General features: G+C 44.0%; 1 long non-coding RNA gene across 2 annotated transcripts; it reads left to right on the forward strand.

Annotated features, from left to right (window-relative positions):
* Nucleotides 1–15,971: 15,971 nt before the first annotated feature.
* On the forward strand, nt 15,972–21,829 carry LOC141569320 (uncharacterized). 2 transcript variants are annotated; one of them, XR_012492834.2, is made up of 4 exons: nt 15,972–16,606; nt 17,499–17,604; nt 18,429–18,575; nt 18,894–21,829. It is a non-coding gene; the product is annotated as an uncharacterized LOC141569320 (long non-coding RNA). The 2 variants fall into 2 exon arrangements; XR_012492833.2 differs by having other exon boundaries at nt 15,972–17,604.
* Nucleotides 21,830–22,125: the final 296 nt, after the last annotated feature.

Here is a 22,125-nt window from a genome sequence, read left to right on the forward strand (position 1 = left end):
GAAGGGGAGGGAGAACATTTCATAGGCATAGGGAGAGGACATGATAAGGACAGGACTGGTGAGGTAAGCCCTCTAGAAAGTGCCAGACCCTGTGCTAAGTGCTTTTCATTAATTAATTACCTTGTTTACTCTTTCCAACTTCACTCTGAGACAAGTGATGTTATTACCTACATTTTGCAGATGAGGAAACTAAGAGCTCAGAGAAATTCAGTAACTTGCCCATAATCACACAGCTTGCTCCTGGGGAGCCAGAGCCAATCCCAGACACTCTGGTGGCAGAGCCTGCTCCCAGCCTCCTTGCCAGGGCCAACAGTGGTATCAGAACCTCCCCAGCACACTTGCTGATGCCCTTGGCAAACAGCCCTACCAGTCACATTGGTCACATGGCAGGCTGACGAGCCCCTGCTGCTTCCGTGCTCCCTGCCCGGTGAAGCAGCCCGGGTCCTGCCCACAAGCCTGGTGCCCTGCCTGCCCCCAGAAGATGTCTTCAATGGGAATCACAGCCAACAAACATACTAGCAGGACGAGACAAGCTAAATGTTCGAGAGGCTCGCAGGGAACAATGCAGCTCTTTGAGCCGCCCAGGCCGGAGCACAGCTGAGAGTGCTGACAGGAACCAGCCCCAGCCGACTGAGGTATCCTGAGGGTGGCTCAGCTCAGGCTGGGGCCACTCTGGGGGTTAGAACACGTACGTCTTGAGCCTTGGACCCCAGAGCCACTCAGCCTGCCTCCGTCACACCCGCTGCCTCTGCCTGCTATGTGGGAAGACCCAGAGAAGTGGCCCCAGCTGAGGTCCCTGGTTCCCTCCTGCACCCTCACACAGGGACCATGTTCCCAGGGAACTCCATGCATGTCTCACATCCTCCTGGCTCCCAGAGGAAGAATGGCATTCTGGCTCGTCAGGGCGGAGTGGCCTGAAGAACCCTGAATGTGTCCCAGGCTAACACCCTGACTTTCCTAAGGTCAAAAGTAACCTAATTCTATGGGGCCGGCCCGGTGGCTCAGGCTGTTAGAGCTCCATGCTCCTAACTCTGAAGGCTGCCGGTTCAATTCCCACATGGACCAGTGGGCTCTCAACCACAAGGTTGCCGGTTCGACTCCCACAAGGGATGGTGGGCAGCGCCCCCTGCAACTAAGATTGAACACGGCACCTTGAGCTGAGCACCTTGAGCTGAGCTGCCACTGAGCTCCCAGACGGCTCAGTTGGTTGGAGCGCATCCTCTCAACCACAAGGTTGCTGGTTCGACTCCCACAAGGGATGGTGGGCTGTGCCCCCTGCAACTAACAACGGCAAGGGGACCTGGAGCTGAGCTGTGCCCTCCACAACTAAGACTGAAAGGACAACAACTTGAAGCTGAACGGCACCCTCCACAACTAAGATTGAAAGGACAACAACTTGACTTGGAAAAACGTCCTGGAAGTACACACTGTTCCCCAATAAAGTCCTGTTCCCCTTCCCCAATAAAAATATTAAAAAAAAAAAAAAAAAAAAAAAAGTAACCTAATTCTGACCTAATTTCATGCTGCCCAAGCTAGACACTAGCGATAAGGTGAGGCACTGGAACTCATTATCAATTCCATGTTTCTCTAGAACTCAGTTCTCTCTGTGGAGTTTAGGTCCTATCCTTACCATCTACACTTCAGAGCCCACCCTTAGGTTCCTTCCACAGACTGTCCCCTAGCTCTGTCATCGTGTGTACTGGGAAGCCTCCCTCTGCCTGCTCCTTTCAGTGTCTTGACCTCCCGAAGACTGGCTCTCCTGGGTCTTATGTCCCCAGCACCTTGCACAGTGCCAGGCACATGGCAGCAGCTCAGGTTCCCTGAGGTGAAAGACTGGACACACGTTGGCATCACCTTACTCACGTTGCCGCCCCTGTCTCCTGAAAGGCCTATGGTGCTCCCAGCTGGGGCACTGAGCTTCCGGCTTTCCTGGGGAGATAGGTTAGAACCAGCCTCCCCTGGGATCTCTCTACAGTCCCGCTGGTCCCCATGCACTACGAAACTGGCAGCTGTAGGACGAGGTGAGACTTGCTGCTGCAGAGCTGGGTGGTAAAGACTTTTCTGTCTCCAGCCTTGAGGTGATTGCTTAAGTTGCTGGGCTGTTCTGCCCAAAACGTGATCCTGCCCACACCTTTGGCACAGACCCCACACAGGGCACACATGCAAGAAGCCAGCAGGTACACAGATACGGCCAGAGGCCCAAGGATGGACAGCGGTGGCAGAATTAGTCTACTTGGGGTTCTAGCCTCAGTTTGCTCATCAAAAATTAGCTGTTCCCTAGCTGGATCAGCTCAGAGGTAAGGTGTATCAGGAGGGAACTTTGTGAATACTGTGCCTTTATCTGCAAAGCTCAGTAAATCCCCAAAACCTGTTTGGTGTGAGCGAAGGAGTGAGCGAGTGAGTTGTGACGTGTTAAAGAACAGGGTTGGAGGGGGATGACAAGCTCTGGGTAGAGGGGGACACAGTACACAGGGATGGGCTCTAAAGCAGAGAACCTTGGATGGATTCAGAAGTCAGGACGCTTGAGGACAACTGGAAACCCCTTCTTAAAATAGTGCTTCCAGGGGCAGCTCCCATCCTACTTCTTGGGAGTGGCCACCTGGGATTTAGAGCTCAGGTCCCCAGGCCCTTGTGTGTCCCCTCTGTGGGGGAAGTCTTCCCTGACCTCCCTTTGCCTCCCCTCAAGGGCTGAGGGGTGGTGCCTCTCCTCCGCATGCCCACAGCACTCTATGTTCCCACGTGACAATGGTCTCTTCATCCCTTTGTCTCCCCACCAGAATGAGATGTATTCATGGCAGGGCTTGTGTCTTACTGATCTCAGTATCCCCAGGACAGGAGCCTGGCACTGACTAAGGGTTGTTAAGTAGATTAATGGGTGAATGAATGAGTAATAGCTCTCAACCTCAGGGCTGGAGGTGGAGTAAGTTGCTACCAAAGGAGAATCTATATGTTCCAGAGAGAGGTATAGGGTTGATGCTTACCTGCTTTCACTGTAAAATACAATGATTTAACAAAACTCAAGACTATGAGCTTCTTTGGACGTTAATATGTTTTTTGCTCCTCACTCTTTGTTTCTGAGTTGGTCTTTTTTTCTGTGTTTCTATGTCTGCCATCTGTCTTTCTTTCCACATCTGTTTCCCCTCCACTGTCTCACAGTTTAATTCTATCCAAGACACCCCTAAGATGCCCTGTGAGCCATCAGGGTCTCTCTTCCTCCTGTCCTCTGCTCCTCTGGCCTCTGGTCTGGCTTCATGCTTCCCACCCATGACCAGTCCCCAGATTCTGAGGCCCCTTTCCACCTCCCTTGGTGACTTCAGGGAAACTTCTGGGCTCATCTATCCTTCTTGTCCCTACTGTGCAAGAGCTACGTGGCTGGAATTTTGCCAAGACAGTTGTAGTACAAGGGTTGGAGAAGAGAGCCAACAAGTTCCCAACCCATAACGTGTTGTGGAGGCCCCAAGCATCCTCATTCAGGGGGATATACCTGAAAGGGAAGCTGAAAGTGTCTAAAAGAGGGGGTCTTGTATCACCTTGAGCTTCGCAGGTTCAAAGATTAAAGTGATAAAATGGATAAAGCATAGGATTGGAAGCCATAAGATAGATTCCTGCCTCTCCCATCTAGTTCTTTTGACCTTGGGCAAGTTATTTTACTTCAGTCAATCTCAGTTTCCTCATCTGAAAAATGAGAGCAATGTGCCTAACTCACATGGTTGTTATGAGAATGAAGCCAGATAACCTGTGTGAAAGCCAACTATTACTAGGGAAAGTCAGTGAGACTCAGGAGAGACTGATTTACATGAGCAAAACCCACACTAGACCAATTGCTAGACCAAAATGTCATGAGTCGTTTATAAAAGAGAAATGTAGCTGCAGACAGCCCCGGATGCCCCAGTCAGTTAGCCTTCTCTGCTCTGAAGGAATGAAATTACAACCAAGTTTTCCTAACAGGCATGGTATACCAGCAAGGGGGTTTAGGATTTAGTTGATTGATTTTTTTTTTTTTTATTATTGGATAAGGGGAAGAGGACTTTTTTTTTATTGGGGAACAGTGTGTACTTTCGGGACTTTTTCAAGTCAAGTTGTTGTCCTTTCCATCTTAGTTGTGGAGGGTGCAGCTCAACTCCAGTTGCTGTTGTTAGTTGCTGGGGTGCAGCCCACCATCCCTTGCAGGAGTCGAACCAGCAACCTTGTTGTTGAGTGGACGCCTCCAACCAACTGAGCCATCCGGGAGCTCAGCGGCAGCTCAGCTCAAGGTGCCGTGTTCAAGCTTAGTTTCAGGGGGCGCAGCCCAGCATCCTTTGTGGGAGTAGAGGAGTCCAACTGGCAACCTTGTGGTTGAGAGCCCACACTCCAATGAACTGAGCCAGCTGGCCACCCGGCAGCTCATTGATTTCATTCTAGTTGCGGAGGGCACAGCTCGCTGGCCCATGTGGGAATCGAACCGGCAGCCCCATTGCCCAGAGCTCTCACTGTAACCAGCTGAGCCACCCGTTGATTGATCTTGATGGTCACTGTCACCTGGTTATAGGGAGAACCTGATGACTCATCTGCTTTCTAAGAAATGCTGCCCAAGAACAGGTCAGGCCACCCACGCCGCTGGACACTGGTCATACGCAGGTCTGACAATTAAGTTCACGAACTTACCACTGCATGCTTACATTGTAAGCATCGGAGAGACAAATTCTTACACTCTCACTCTGCTTTGTTTAAAGACTCCATCATACAGTCATTCACCCATTCAACAAATCTATAATGAGTTCTTACTAAGTGCCAGGCACTGGGATAAGTGGTAGAGATACAAAAGTGAGGGAAACAGGCACTGCCTCACCCTCTTTGTGAAGTTCACAGTCTTTGGGGAAAGACTGACTATTGAACGAATAATGTCCATCCATTGTGATCAGTGTATTGTTACCATGGTGAAGCAGAGGGAGCCGTGGGAACAAGCCAGTACAGGGACCTGAGTAAGGGCTTCTGGAGAAAGTGTCCATGCACATATCTTTCCCTTAGCAGGGGGCAGGGCATGGTGGCTTGCATTCTAGCTTTCTTCAGTCTGTTCAGGCCTCTGGCTACACTCTGACAACTCTGAGTGACCTTGGGTGTTTCCCTAGTCCCCACAAGCAATACATCTATAAACTCTCCCTTGGGCTGGGCTTGCAGATAATTCATTCTTTAATTTATTCAACAAATATTTATTGAATCCTTATTATGTGCTAAAGCTAGGTCATTTCACCTTCCCAGGGGGACTTTCACCCTAACTTCCAGGGGTGCCTTACTGAAGCACGCTGTTCTGATTCCAGCCCACTTCAGAACCTCTGTTTTCTTCTGGAAAGATGAGATGACAATTCAGGACTAGGGTAATACTGCCCCAGATGTTGCAAAGAAAGGGGCTCCTGGCATTAGGTGGGGACTCTCCTTTCCAGGAAATATGTCAAGAAGTATAAATTTTCCTTTCCATCCTTTCTGAAGTTCTCCCACAGAGCTCAATGGGCATGGGATGGCCAGGCAGCTCTAACCCAGATGGCAGGAACCAGCCTGAGCAGAGTTATGACCCAGGCAGACATTAATTTCTGGAAGTGAATTAGAGATTTCTCTATGAATTAGAGATTTGCTAACATTGAGGTCAACTTACAGATATATATCATTGTTTTAAGTCCAGTTTCTTGAGCTCTTTTACCATATCCCAAACCCACATGTTCCCCCTGTATCCTACCTAGGAAGTTAGGAGGGCAAAAAATACTTTCCCCATTGCACTGGTGGATAGATCAAGTCACAGAGCTTACAAGTGACTTAAGGTTGGGGACAGAACTGGAAACCAGATCTCCACTGCAGCCTCAAACTTCCCAAGGGCCCAGAGGGCCTCTCAGATGTTGTGGCTCCCTGCAAGCGGGTTGTAAAAGAATTCACGAAGCAGGTAGAAATACAGAGGAAGATTTACTAAAGTAAGAGGAGGGTCAGCTGGGTAGAGTCTGCTGGAAACAACTGCCCCAAGTCTTTGTTTCATCTGATGTTTTATACTTTCTACCCAGGATGTAAATTGCTTTGGCCTGTAGTGGAATCTTCTATTGTGTTCGGCTTTGGCTTTGTCCATTGGGGTGAGGGGAGGTGCGGTTGAACTGGTTATTGCAATCTTTTCATACGTTATGTAAATTCAAGTTGAAGCCAGGAGTGGATCCCTTGCTGATGTAAAAACCTCTCCCAAGTCATCAGGCCAGGTATGCAAGGCTGAAGTAAATAGAACCATTGAAACTGGTATAATAGTAAATGTATAGTAAACAGAGTCATTAAGGTTTGGCAGGAAGGAGACAAAGAAAAGAAAAAACACTTTCAAAAAGTTCCAAGCAAAATTACACTGTTAAATCAAATTATACCAGAGGTTGAAATTTCAAAATAGAAGATTTAGTGCCACTGTTACAATCCCCCCTGTCTTAGCATTCCCCCATCTCTGATTGGCAATGAAAAATCTTTGGAAATTGGGAGGAGGGTCCATCTTCTGTAACTGCTTCCAAGGCCATAGAGCTGTCCCTACCTACGAGATTGCCGACTAAAGATGGTGGAATGACTGGGCCTTGGAAAATCCGGGCAGCTCTAGCTAGAAACTGGATCAAGTTGGGGCTCCAGACTGGGAGTTGGCGTCCTGATATATGGGGCAAAGGGCCATTTCAGGTTTATTTGTGGGGATGGCCTGGAAACCTTGCATAAGTACCATCTGTAATTTAATGGACTCAATTCTGGAAGAGACAAATTTAACCAGAAGGTTAAAAAGACATGGTCCAAATAGAAGTAACCTAAGAATAATAAGGAGGTCAACTAGTAAAGGTGAGAGAAGGGACCATAATTAAGATCCCCAAGAGTGAAAAGGGGATCCCAGGTGGGGTGCAAGTACACAGGAAAACAAGAGCTCTTAAGAGAAATGTAAAAGAGCAGCTCCAGGAGTCTGGGGTTAGTTACTAGCACTTATCAGTCCTGGGAGAGTGACTTGCTTGTTTTGTTTGAAGAGAAGCTTAAGATCTTTAAGTGGTTCACAGGAACAGGTGCAATAGTATTTCCTTTCTGGGGGAGTTCTGTGGAGACTTACATGAAACAGACTTGATTCGAGGGAAGTGGACCAAGCCAGTGACTCTCTGAAGCCCAATGAAAATTGGGGTGCTCAGAAGTGCTGTATAAGGTCACTTCTATTTAGGAGTTAACTGGGCTGTCAGGGGCCCCCTCCCCCTCTAGGCTTCAAACAATACTCGGTCCCAACCTTAGGGGACTGCAATGTATAGAGGGGTCCGACTGGGAGAGGTGCCAGTCCCTATATTTCCTGAGTGCCCTGCTGAAACTCTTCCAAGCTAATAATGTAGGAAAGAACAGAATTGAGGTCAGAATCTAAAGCAATGGGCAGTAATTAGAACCAGGGCTTAGAGGTCTCCTGACAAAACTTTCCCAGAGTCCTTTTCAAGGGGCTCTATTTATCTTTACAACCCAGCAGGTTTCAGAGGAAATAGGTCCAGAGGCTTACCTGCCATGTCAAGTGTCACCCACAGTTTTTCCCCTGTGACAAGAACAGCTTGGGAGCCACTGGGAACTTCAGGCCTGTCAGTAGATTACAGCAATTTGTGGGGAAGGAGTTGGTCCCTGCTCCCTTCAGAGCAGGGGACAATCCTGCTCCAGTGGGATTTTAGTTTGCACAGGGGGGCACAGCTGTTTTGCAGGAATAAGACACTCCTTACTCCAGTGGTCTGGGCTTCTATATCCAAAGCAAGCTCCTTTACCTGGTGTGTCTCTTCTGGGGTTTTTGGGTGGCCCTGAGGTGGCTTTGGCCTTGGTCTGTCTATTAACTGCAGTCTGGCTTGTCTCTGGCTTCCTCCAGTCTCGCTGTTCCTTTCTTTCTTCACTTTCCCTGTCTCAGTTGTTAAAGACATTTAAACATTTCCTGGCCTTCTCTAGGATCTGTGCCTTTTCATTAAGATGTAACAGTGGGTCAGAATTACCATAATATCCTGCCATATTAGGAAAAATATTAGGCAAAGCTTAATGAATTTACCCTAAACTTACCTAGGATTTTGGTAAAAACAAAACAAAACAGTTAAATCGTTCTTTATACTGGCTTGTATCTAACATGAGTAGGGCACGGGAACTCCAGTAGTCTCAAAATACAGATTAGTAAAACTTTATTAGTAAAACTTAGTTCTTACTAATGTGAAGATTAAGTTTTCTTCAGTAACCAAGGACCTGATTAGGACAGTATAAAACATAGAAATTATTCTGATGACACATATAATCTTTGCTTTTTAAGCAGAAAACTTTTATAATAACAGTATTAGGCCAATAGTCTGAGAAATTTGTCCTACTTAACAGAGAGCGAAAACTCAACTCTGCTTGCTTACTTTTGATATTCAAATTTATTTAATTAATCGTATTTAGGTTAACTATACGTGAAATTCTCTTAAGATTTCTCACAAACCTTCTACAATTTTCCGAGTCCTTCTTAGTTTGTCTTTCCGCACTCATTCAGAAATAACCATCTTTAGGACAAACTACTTTCTTTCAGTTCCTTCAAAAATGTATTTCTATACCTTATACCTTCCTTGAAAACACACATCATTTTCTTTCATATTAATTAGAATCTATAACCTTCAGAATTTAATTTTTACTGACGACCAAAAGCAAGCAATCAGCACTTCCATTGGCAAATCCAGGGACATGTTTTGCAACCTTCAAAAGCATAGACTTTTGTAATAAAATTTAAGAAATATTTATTAATAGATCTTAATTTATCTTTTAACATTCTGGTGACAAGAAGTCAGAGATAGATGAACTCAGACCTATCTAATAATTAATATTTCAGCATTTCATTGTTTAGAAATACCTAGATATTCAATAATTTTTATCGTTTAACACAACTTAGCAAAACTAAAATCTTAAGTTACCAACAGATGCTGGGAAACTACATCCAAGCATCCACATCACATAATTATTACTGAAAAGTTTCATTTAAAACCTTATTTTAAAAACCACATAAATATGGACAGATAATTTTTGACAAAGAAGCAAAAAACATACAATGGAGAAAAGACAGCTTCTTCAATAAATGGTGCTGGCAGAATTGGAAAGCCATGTGCAAAAGAATGAAACTGGACTGCTATCTGTCACCATGTACCAAAATTAATTCAAAATGGATCAAAGACTTAAGCATAAGACCTGAAACAATAAACTGCATAGAAGAAAACATAGGTACTAAATTTACGGACCTTGGGTTCAAAGACCATTTCATGAATTTGACTCCAAAGGCAAGGAAAGTAAAAGCTAAAATAAATGAATGGGACTATATCAAATGTAAAAGCTTCTGCACAGCAAAAGAAGCCACCAACAAAATAAAGAGGCAACCAACTGAATGGGAGAAGATTTTTGCAAACAGTACCTCCAATAAAGGGCTAATATCCAAAATATACAAGGAACTCATGCAGCTCAACAACAAAAAACAAACAACCCAATTGAAAAATGGGCAGAGGACCTATAAGAGACATTTCTCCAAAGAGGACATACAAATGGCAAATAGACATGAAAAAATGCTCAACTTCACTAATCATCAGAGAAATGCAAATAAAAACCACAATGAGATATCACCTCACCCCAGTCAGAATGGCTATCATCAACAAGACAAATAGTAATAAGTGTTGGAGAGACTATGGAGAAAAAGGAACCCTCATACACTGTTGGTGGGAATGCAGACTGGTGCAGCCGCTATGGAAGGCAGCGTGGAGGTTCCTCAAAAAATTACAAATAGAATTGCCATATGACCCATCAATTCATCTCCTGGGTGTCTACCCAAAAAATCTGAAAACATTTATACATAAAGACACATGTGCTCCAATGTTCATTGCAGCTTTATTTACGGTGGCCAAGTCATGGAAACAACCAAAATGTCCTTCAATAGATGAATGGATAAAGAAGTTGTGGTATATATACACAATGGAATACTATTTGGCGGTAAGAAAAGATGATATAGGAACATTTGTGACAACATGGATGGATCTTGAGAGTATAATGCTAAGCGAAATAAGTCAGACATAAAAAGCAGAGAACCATATGATTTAACTGATACGTGGTATATAAACCAAAAGAACAAAAGAACAAGACAAAAAAATGAGAAAAAAAACTCACAGACAGTAGTTTAGTGGTTACCAGAGGGAAAGGGGGGAGGGGGCGGTAGATGAGGGTAAAGGGGATCAAATATATGGTGATAGAAGGAGAACTGACTCTGGGTGGTGAACACACAATGTGATTTATAGATGATGTAATCCAGAATTGTACACCTGAAATCTATGTAACTTTACTAACAAATGTCACCCCAATAAACTTTAATTTAAAAAAAACCCTTATTTTAGTTACTTCTGATTAATTCTTAACTCTATGAGATTTTAAAGTAAATTATCCAACCTATTTACTTGATAAATTTTGTAACAGAGATAACATGAATTTACTTTTGCAAACTCAGGTAAAACAACATACTATATTTAATGTTAACCTTAAAAGACATTTCTATTTAACCAAAAATTAACCCAGCCTTAGTATCAACTATTTTCCTAGATCACATGATCCTGAAAAGTACTTGGGTCAGTTTTTTTAATTTATTTCTAATTTATATAAGCAATATTTTCTTTAAGTCAATCAAATATTATAATCTGGTAATACCATCCAGAGGCAGAGATATTATACACATATAAAACATAAACAAACACAGAGATCAGAAATCATGCTTATAAACAGAACTACTGACAATTGCAAAGAGTACCGTTCCAAGGAGACTGACAAAAAAGGTGGGGGTTTAGAAAAGGAAAAGGAAGAGAAAAAAAAAGGAAAGGACAGACCAGGTAAACAAAAAAATAAGTAAATAAATGAGTCACAAACAACAGAACCAAAATCAGGTGAGCACTCACAGTCTTACTAATCTGAGGTGTTTTAATTCCATCAGTCGCCTTTCTTTTCACCAATTCAGGGGTTTATGGGCACTAATGCCAGGAGGGGGAGAGCCAGGAAAGCCCCCCACCACCACCCCAAGACAAAGTTCTCAGCAGTTGCTGGGATGTCCCTGCAATCACCTCCCTGTGGTGAGCCTGCCACTTAAAAAAGTTAAAAATGGAGAGAGATGAGTTGGTGGAAAAGTGGACTTATTCAGAATGCCGGCACTCTGGGAGGATGGCAGACTCCTGTCCAAAGACCATTTCCCTTATAATGAACCCCACTGTGGGTGGTCCCTGCAGGACTTAGAACAGGACCAGCAGAGTAAGGGGGAGGAGGTTGCAGGAGATGGGAAAAGGGATGGGGCAGAGGGAGAGAAAGGGGGGTTGCTGAAGCCTGGGGAAGAGGAAAGTCCAGAGGCTGTTCCCATGAGGGAATGCGGCATAAGAGAGGCTCATGGAGGCCTGGGGAGGTAGCCTGGGGAAATTTAGCCAAGCACATGCAGCAATGTTTACAGAGGACCAGGGCCATTAAGGCTTGGATATAGGGGCCCTCGGACCATTTTTCCAGTTGCCAACAGAAGAGGTCTAGTTGCGTGATGTTAAAGTTAAGAGTTCTGTTGGCTGACCAGACCTACTGATTGTCTAACTTATATTGAGGCCAGGCATCATTACAAAAGAAAACTATTTTTTTCTTTTTGAGAGAAGAGAGGTCAAATTTTTTCCAATTTTTAAGAAGACAGCTGAGAGGAGAGTCTTGGGGAATAGAAAGGCTACCTCCCATGACTCCGGGCTAGTGGCTCCTGATCGCTGAGCGGGAGATCAAGGGGCATCCCCATGAATCTTCAAACAAAGGGTTTCTCCAACTCTGGGTTACAGACTTAACTGACAGGAAGCAAACCAGAGAAACTGACTGACCCTTAGATACAAGGGCATCCCCTGCTACTAACGTCGTGGGTCGTGGACCTGTAACAGTAACCCCTATACCTTCCATTTTGAGATTTAAACCTCTGATATAATTTGATTTGACAGTGGTGATATAGGAATATATCTGTGCGTGAGTGAGTGCCGGGATCGTGTCTCGTGAAACCGAAAAATGGAAGCACGGACCAAGGAGAGACAAAGAGTTGTAAAAGAGGATAGTTTATTTAAAGTAAAGGGTTATAGGGCCGGCCTGGTGGCTCAGGCGGTTAGAGCTCCATGCTCCTAACTCTGAAGGCTGCCGGTTCGATTCCCACATGGGCCAGTGGGCTCTCAACCACAAGGTTGCCGGTTCAACTCTTCGAATCCCGCAAGGGATGGTGGGCTCTGCCCCCTGCAACTAAGATTGCCGCTGAGCTCCCGGATGGCTCAGTTGGTTGGAGCACGTCCTCTCAACCACAAGGTTGGCGGTTTGACTCCCACAAGGGATGGTGGGCTGTACCCCCTGCCACTAGCAATGGCAACTGGACCTGGAGCTGAGCTGCGCCCTCCACAACTAAAACTGAAAGGACAACAACTTGAAGCTGAAGGGCACCCTCCACAACTAAGATTGAAAGGACAACTTGACTTGAAAAAAGTCCTGGAACTGTACACACTGTTCCCCAATAAAGTCCTGTTCCCCTTCCCCAATAAAATCTTAAAAAAAAGAAAAAAAATGGCTTTCAAAACAATGTAAAAAAAAAGTAAAGGGTTATAGTTCCCGAGCTGGAGTTTCCAAATGGGATGCCCAGTGACTGAGGCAAAAGTTCTTACTTTTATACCTTCCCTTGCCTGCTTGGGGAAGGGGGCTGGCACATTCTAATGGAATTCATCTACCAGGTTTGTCCTGTTTGCCTATCCCGAAGAGATTAACAAAATAACCCTTTCCTATCTATCAGATCTGCACCGTTTGTCCAGCCAAAAGGAATTTATGAGATAACTTATTAACCTCAGGCTACTTCAGAACCTGGAGTTTCAGGAAACAGCTGTCTTTTGTTTATTCCCCCAGGGACCTTCCTGTCTGCCTAACAACGTGCTAACTAACCTGTCTCAGTCGTTCGGCTTGAGTTTTTTTGAAAGTTTTTTTGCCCTTTCTTTACTTTCTTTCCCTCCCACCAAACCTGATGACACTGTTTACTGTACATTTACTATGCATACCGGTTCCAATGGTTCTGTTAACTTCAGGCCCATGCCTGGCCTGGTGACGGGAGAGATTTTTGCATCTGTATGGAATCCGCTTCTGATCCTGAAGCCGACTAGTCCCTGGGAAGCCCTTTTTAAACCTGGAGCTGCCTGGCCAACTTCTCTTTGCTTTGTTCTGCCTCTCCTTGCATGCCTATAAAACCTCATGGCAGTATTAAGGGAGGGAAGGCAGCCTCTGTGACACGGAGTCTACTGTCTTCTCTTAGTGCTGGCATTTGGGAATAACTCTGCTTTTCTTTCCACCAACCTCACCTCTCATGTTTTGGCTTTCATGCAGCATGCAGCCGGACCTTTTGCACGGTAACAAATTGGCAACTACAAAGGGATAGGGATCGGGCCACGTGGAGCTCCGGGGCTGGTGGGTTCACTCTCTCTCCCCAGGGAAGAAGCGGGGATGGAGAAGCACAGCCGATCTGATCCACAGCTGTTTGTGGCAGGCTGGTGCTGGGAGGTGATTGCAGGGACATCGCAGAAGCTGTCAAGAACTATTTTTTCTCAGGAATTTTTCTCAGCCCTCCCTTTCCCAACATCAACTGCCTATAAACACTTAAGCTGCTGGAAAGAAAACGGTTGTCTGCTTCTGGAAACCGCGGGTTAGTAAGTATCGGCCTCATTTGAGACCCATTTGCGATACTGGTTTGGGGATTTCGTGCCATTTGGGGCTTTTATGTCATTTGGTGGTCTCTCGAGACCCATTTGAAGTTAGACTTGTCAGACCCGAGAGCACACCAGAAATCGTCTGTCTCCCATTGGGGCATCTATGCTATTTGGGGACCTCATTTGAGGCCTATTTCTCATACCATTTGGGGGGCTTTTATGCCATTTGGGGGGCCTTTATGCCATTTGGGGCTTTTATGCCATTTGGGGTCTCTTGAGACCCATTTGCAGTACCAGTTTTGGTGGGAGAACAGGTTCCCCTGTCTCCCATTGGGGCATTGATACCATCTGGGGTACTCATTTGAGGCCCATTTGAGGTACCAGTTTTTGTGGGAGACCAGGTTCTGACACCCAGCTCCTCACTGTTGAGGATTTGGTTTGTGAGTACTCACGTTTGGCTTTGTTTTATGCATATGTAATTTGTTTTCTGTTTGTCTGTGGTTTGTTTTACCCTCCTTTTCCTTTGTGTCTTAAGCTAAAAATGGGAGGCTCTGTGTCTATGCCATCTGACAGTCCTCTGCATCGTACCGTGTTTCCCGAAAATAAGACCTCGCCGGACAATCAGCTCTAATGCATCTTCTGGAGCAAAAATTAATATAAGATTGGTCTTATTTTACTATAATATAAGACCAGGTCTTATAATATAATATATATGATAATATATATAATGTATATAATATAATATGATATGATATGATAATATATACTGGGTCTTATATTAATTTTTGCTCCAAAAGACACAAAAGACCTAGCTGATTGTCCGACTAGGTCTTATTTTGGGGGAAACAGGGTATATTGGTTAATTGGTCAACTTATAAATCAACAAAAAGAAAGAAAATGTTGTTTTACTGTAATACAGTTTGGCCTATGTATGTATTAGATTCTAAAGAGAAATGGCCTCTTAGTGGGTCTTTGAATTATTACATTAGGTTGGTGGAAAAGCAATTGCGGTTTTTGCAATTATTTTTAACCTTTTAAACCATTTATTTTTGCACCGACCTAATACTGTCTTGCAGTTAGAATTGTTTTATCAACGGTTAAGAAAATGGGATGAGGTCCCTTATGTGCAAGCTTTTATGATGTTATAAACTCAGTCTTCCCCCAGAGCCATGTGAATTCTTCCAGCTTGAGATCAGGACCATCTGAATGTACTGAAGGGTATCATATTGGTCCTGTTTATTGACAGCATGCCAATGAGACTGGATGATGCTTCATGGGGTACAAGACAAACCATTCAGACCCAAGGGCCTGCCATCTCAGTAAAATTTTACAAGCCCAATTGTCAAGGGTGTGTTGGGATAGTCCATGAAAATGGAAAGATAAATGATTGTACCTTCCACCATGAAACAGAAAGCATAACAACCCGTGGGCCTGTCTAGGATTAGAAGCAGCAGGATGACTGCAAACACCAAAAAGCTGGGAATGGGTGTGGATTAGACACCAACTCTATATTCAGAAACTTGGCAAAAGTAGAGGTCTTATAAGTTTCTTTTTCTAACTGTCAGTCTTTCAAGATCTTGCAGATAACCTGAAGAGTAAACACAGCTAGCTACAACTGCTTGAGGCTGAGGTAACTAAAGGAGAGAAAAAAAGAAGAGACACGTTTAAAACCATGCAGCTGATTTTCAAGCCAGGTCCCCAACCCCTTGTTCCAGCCTCTTTGAAACTGTAGGGGCAATTGTAAGATTTTAGGTCCTCTCTGCTATTGTTAATAGTTATGTTTATATGTATATGATCTCTGTATATGTATATGATCTCTGATATCTGTGATTGTCTGTGTTTTATATATAATGTAGTGTTTTTGCCTCAGGATGGTATTACCAGTTTATGATATTTGATTGACAAAGTAAAAGGTTAAGCACTTATATAAATGTAAATAATGAAAACTGGCCCAAGTACTTTTCAGTATCACATGATCTAAGAAAATATTTGATACTAAGGCTGGTTTAACTTTTGGTTAAATAAAAATGTCTTTTAAGGTTATTAACACTAGATATTGTACCTTTTTTTTTAACCTGAGTTTGTAAAAATAAATTTATATTATCTCTGTTACTAAATTTGTCAAGAAAATAGATTGGGTAGTGTTTAAATTTGAAATATCAAAATTAGGAACTAATAAATGTAATTAAAATAAAGCTTTTCAGTAATAATAATGTTATTAAAATAAAGCTTTTCAGTAATAATAATGTTATTATATAGATATAGATGTATGTATGATGTGTATATGATATATATGCTTAAACATGGTTTTTCATATTCTTTTGTTAACTTGAAACCTTGGAGTTTTTCTAGGTTGGGTTAAATGATAAAAATTATTAAATATCTAGACATTCCAAAATAACAAAATACTGAAATATTAATTATTGGATGAGTTCAACTTTTGGTTTCTTGTTACAGGAAAGCTAAAGGATAAATTAAGATCTGTTAATCAATATGTTTTGTGCTATAATGAAAATAGGATTCTAAACAAAATTGACTTTAGTAAACACTGGAACCACTTATTCAGTATTAAACCCTAAGTGGGCTAACAAAAGCTCAGCAAATGTTTTGGTATAATAGCAGTAATAACTGGTCAACTACAGGAAAAAGCTTTTCTCCAACCTTTAGGATGTAAAACGGGAGATTTAAATTTTTCTCATGGTTTTCTCTATGTACCAGAGTGCCCGATTCCCCTCTTAGGTCGGGATCTTACGTGTAAGCCCAATGCCCAAATAACCTTCTGACGCCAAAAGCAAGAGCTTCACCTACAGGTTCTGCCAGAACATGGCCTGTAGCTTCACATGCCACTTGTCTGCCCAGAAAGGACAGCAAGAGAAACTGTGCCTCTAGAGATCTACAAAGCTGTGAGTACAGCTGTTTAGGCAGACGGGACACCTGGAAAAGCTATTAATGCACAACCAGTAAAAATAAAGCTAAAGGAGAGGGGCTAATGGCCACATCAAGAAAAACACCACCTAAAAGAGGCTTTAGAAGGAATACAGCCAACCTGCCAAAGCTGCTGAAACACAGATTGATTCGGCCACGCCAGTCCCCATATAATCCCCCCATTTTGCCAATTAATAAGCCTCACAGCTAATGTATGGCAGAAAACAAGCAATAGCAGCTCTGTAAGTCCCTAAAAATAGGAGACAGCTGCAGGGATTCTTAGGAATGGTAGGATTTTGTCACACATGGATCCCCAACATTGGCCTCATAGCTAAGCCTCTTTATGAATCCTTAAAGGGACTGGATACAGAACCCTTAGACTGGATGATCGAATGCCAACTGGCTTTTCACATGATCAAAGAGAAATTAATATTTGCCCCACTCTAGATGTACCCAATCCCCAGAAGCCATTCAAGTCATGTGCATGAAAAACGGGATTGGGTTGAGTCCTTGTCCAGATGATGGGAGGCTCAGCACAACCAACAGCCTGCTTCTCCAAAAGCTTTGACCAACACGAGGGTGGCCACCTTGTCTGTGGGAAGTTGCAGGTACCCATGACATCCTACAAGAAGCAGAAAAATGAACTCTAGGACAGTCAGGGATGGTGTTTATACCAAATCCTGGCCTTATTAGAATAAAAGGGAGGGTATTGGCTAATGGCTGGGCAACTGGGCCAATACCAAGCTATTTTACTACACAATCCTAATGTGGCCCTGCAAACCACCATGACATTGAACCCAGCCACCCTCCTATTGGCCTCTGACTCGAACCCTAGCCTAACACATGACTGTCTGCAAATTCTTGACTCAGTCTATTCCAGCTGACCGGACCTGTCTGACCTGTCACTGACAGACCCTGAATGGGAACTTTACACCGATGGGAGCGGTTTCATGGACAATGGACAGCGAAAAGTCAGGTATGCTGTGGTGACGCTAGACAAGGTAGTAGAATTTCATGCCCTCCGTGCTGGCACCTCTGCACAAAAGGCCAAGCTAATTGCTCTCACCAGGGCCCTGGAATTCTCCCAGGGCGAGTGGGTAAATATATGCACTGACTCTAAGTATGCCTTCATGATTTCCCATGCCCACAGTGCTCTACGGAAAGGAGAACTCTTGCCCTCAGGGAATTAAGAGGTTAAATACCTGACAGAAACATTAGCCTTGCTGGAAGCTACAAACCTGCCTGACCAAATTGCCATCCTGCATTGTCCAGGACCTCAGAAGGGTGTCACTCAAGTCACCCAGGGGAATAAGGCAGCTGATAAAGCAGCAAAACAAGCTGCTCAAGATACCACAATATTAGAGGAACTGATACCTCACGTAAATTTATCAGAATTTAAGCCTCAATATTCAGAAAAAAATGAGGGACATACTCAAAAATGGGGGCTTACAAACACTGACCACAACTCAGTATGGAAAATTAATGCCAATGGCGTAATATTACTTCCTGAGGCTTTAGTGTATCCCATTTTAAGACATCTACGTGAAGGAACTCAGTATGGCAGAGATGCATTATTGGATTTGATTCAGCCTCATTTAAAGAGACCACATTTATTTAAGACTGTTCAGTGGATCACTCAAGGATGCCAATTGTTTGCTAAAAACAATCCAAAAACTGAATCCTCCTGAAAGGGGGGTACAGTATGTTGGGGTATGTCTTTAATGAAGATTGGCAGGTTGATTTTACTCAAACCCCAGGAAATTTTAAGTTCCTTCTAATTTTTATAGATAACTTTTTCAGGGTGGATGGAAACATATCCCTCCCAGACAGAAAAGGCTGCTGATGTGGCAAGATGCTTGCTCAAGGAAATTATACCAAGGTTTGGCCTTCCACACTCCATCCAAAAGTGACAACAGACCATCGTTTATGTCTGAGGTCACCCAAAAGGTAAGCAAGGCATTACAAATAAAGTGGAAACTGCACACTGCCTGGAGACCTCAATAAACAGGAAAAACCAAGATGAACCACACCTTAAAAAAGACAATTACCAAAATATGTCAAGAAACCCATCTTAGGTGGGGCTAGGTTCTTCCCATCGCCCTCCTCGAGATCAAGGTGGCCCCTAGAGATAGTGTATAGGAGACCTTTCCAGACCTCCACATTAGGAACCCCACCATTAGACCTAGATCAGGAAACAATGATTAAACAACATATACAACACCTAGGACAAATATTAATAACCTTTCATAACTATGCTTCCACCAGGTTTCAACACCCACCGGAGGAACCGCTCCACCAGTTCCACCCAGGGGGCAAAGTGCTGCTTAAGACGTGGGAAAAACAGGGACCTAAAAACCAGCTTACTGAAAAATGGACTGGTCCCTATGATGTGTTGCTGATCACACACACAGCTCTGAAGCTCGCTAGAATGGCACTTGGATTCACCACACTTGAGTGAAGCAAGCTCCTACAGAGGAAACACCCAAGTCCATCAAGTCTGCATGGACTTGCGCACCCACTGAAAACTTAAAACTATTTTGAAAAACAAGAGGTACTGGGAAAGTTATAAAAGATTTGTGGGGGGAAAAATCTTGAGAAAATTTTATATATGGTTAAGCTAAATATCATCAATTAAATTTGAATATCAAAGATAAGCTGGTGCAAAATTAGAGTTAAAGTTTTTTCTCTCTGTTAATAAACAAGACAAAGTTTTTTAGATTGCTGGTCAGCTACTGATATTATGAAAAAGTTTTCTGCCTAAAAAGTAAAGATTGTGTGTCATCCATAATTTTCTATGTTTCACATTGTTTTGATTAGATCTTTGGTTACTAAATCAGAAAACTAAATCTAAGAACTAAGTTTTGCTAACAATTATATATCTAGCAGCCCTGTATTCTAGGACTGCTAGAGTTCATGTGCCCTCCTCCGTGTCAGAATATAGGCCAGGGTAAAAAAGCTTGTTTTCCCTAATCTTAAAGGGTATTATAATGGTTCTGGCCCACTGTTACATTCCTGATAAAGAGGCTCAGATTCTAAAAGAAGGCCACAGAACTTGTTTAAATGTCTTTAACAATCAAGACAGGGAAAATGAGGGAAGAAAGGAACAGTGAGACTGGAGACGAGGCCAGAGACAGGCCAGATTTTTGGCTGCAGTTAATAGACAGACCAAGGCCAGGACCCCCACCTCAGGGCCTCCCCGGCAGCCCTAGAAGAGACACACCAGGTAAAGGAAACTGCTTTGGATGTAGAAGCCCAGACCACTAGAGTAAGGAGTGTCCTGATCCTCCAAAACATCCATGCCCCGTATGCAAACTAAAAGGGCACTGGAGGAGGGATTGTCTGCTGTTCTGAAGGGAGCAGGGACCAACTCCTTCCCTGCAAATGGCTGTGACTGAGACAAGTCTGAGGGTCCCAGCAGCCCCCAGGAGAAAGGGGCCATTCTTATCACAGGGGTGGAACTGCAGGTGACCCTTGACCTGGCATGTAAGCCTGTTCATTGCCTGATTAATATGGGAGCCACTTATTCTGTCTTAACTGCTCACATTGGACCTATTTCCTCTGAAAAAACCTGCTCGGTTGTGAAGATAGAGCCCCCAGATTTGGGCTCATTTTACTCAGCCTGTTCTTTACCATTGACCTCGACTTTAGAGGAAATGTAAAACAAGCAAATCAGACTTTAAAAGGACTGGAAACATTTTGTCAGGAGACCTCAAGCCCTGGCTCTAATGGCTGCCCATTGCTTTCAATTCTGACCTCAATTCTCTTATTTCTTGTTGTTAACTTGGGAGAGGCTCAGCAGGCACTTAGGAAACATGGGGGACTGCACCTCCCCCAGGCCAAACCCTCCATATATTGTCGCCCCAGAAAGCTAGGCGACCAAGTACTATTGGAAGCCTAGAGAGGGAGAGGTACCTAAAAGACCAGTTGGTTCCTAAATGGAAGGGACCCTTTACAGTTCTTCCGAGCATGCCAACTGCTGTCAAGCTGCAGAGTCAGCAACTAGGTCCACTTCCCTCGAATCTAACCTGTTTCATTAAGTCTCCACAGGACTCCCCCAGAAGGAAGACTGTCACTCCTGTTCCTCTGAGTCAATTGAAGACCTTAAGCTCCACTTCAAACAGACCAAAAAATGAATTTCCCAAGGCTGATAAGTACTGATAACTGTTAGAGCTGCTCATTACTGCCTTCCTCTTGGCCCTTATTTTGAGTCTAGCTTTCCTCTTTACCTGTGCCCCACCTGGGATCCCCATTTAACATATCACCATGATTTTAGTCCCTTTGGCTCTCTGCTTCCCCAGCTCCTCCGGGGACAATGAGAAAGTAACTTTATTGTCAATTTTCTGGTACTGCTGATTCTTTAGCCCTTGTCTTCTGGTCTCATTGTGTCATCTGGGTCAGAGCAGTTTCATCTCCGGAGGGTTCCAATCTGTCCCTCCTGAGGGTGACAAGCCATGCCAGCAGCCGCTTGACCAAGCAGCCTGGGTTTATCTTTCTCTTGCAGTTCCTCCATAGCCCCCTCCTGCTGTACAGGATAGTAAAGAACGCTAGTGTCCATAGGCAGGGCTACGGCCACTCTCAGCAGGAAATAGCAAGAGTGCTGGCTGTTCATATCCCTGAACTTAAAAATTGTCTTAATCTGTATCTAAAAGGAGTAATGTAGTTGTTGTGTTTCCTCTCTAATCTAAATTTACTGATTTTATAGAAATACAATGAACAAAAGACAGGGGGGCGGGGGGACTGTAACGGTGACCCTATATGGAAGTATTTTGAGATTTTAAACCTCTGATGTAATTCAATTTGACAGTGGTTTGGCTTGGGACTTTTTGAAAGTTGTTTTTTTTCCCTTTCCTTTGCTTTCCTTCGCTCCCGCCAGACCTTGAGGATGCTGTTTGCTGTACATTTACTATGCATACCAGTTCCAATGGTTCTGTTCACTTCAGCCCATGCCTGGCCTGGTGACTTGGGAGAGGTTTTTGCATCTGTATGGGATCCGCTTCTGACCCTGAGGAAGACCAGCAGCTGGAAACCCCTTTTTAAACCTGGAGCTGCCTGGCCAACTTCTTTTTCCTTTGTTCTGCCTCTCCTCGCAGGCCTATAAAACCTTTTGGTATTAAGAGCAAGAAGGCAGTCTTTGTGACAGGGAGTCCACTCTCTTCCCTTAGTCCTGCATTTTGGAATAAAACTGCTTTTCTTTCCACCAACCTTGCCTCTTGAGTTGACTTTTGTACAGTGAGTAGCCAGACCTTTTGCAGAGTAACAGACCCAGGCTGTGGAATTCCCAGAGCCCCACCAATGTCCCCAGGCGTATCCCCTTACTGACTGATGCCCCAGCGAGTCACTGGAGGTGCTTCCCCAGAAGATTAGATAAAAGGCTAAAGTAGAAGAGGAAGGAAGAAGGAGCAGAGGGAGCCTCACACCCTTCGGCCTTGGGAGTCCCCTTTGGAGAATAGGTCAGGCTTTCGATTCCGCTGGACAGTAGCCCCAGTCAGGTCCTGCT

The sequence above is a fragment of the Rhinolophus sinicus genome, chromosome 11 (genome assembly GCF_057876585.1).
Source record: "Rhinolophus sinicus isolate RSI-liver-muscle chromosome 11, RSI-T2T, whole genome shotgun sequence".
In the NCBI taxonomy this organism is placed as follows: Eukaryota; Metazoa; Chordata; class Mammalia; order Chiroptera; family Rhinolophidae; genus Rhinolophus; species Rhinolophus sinicus.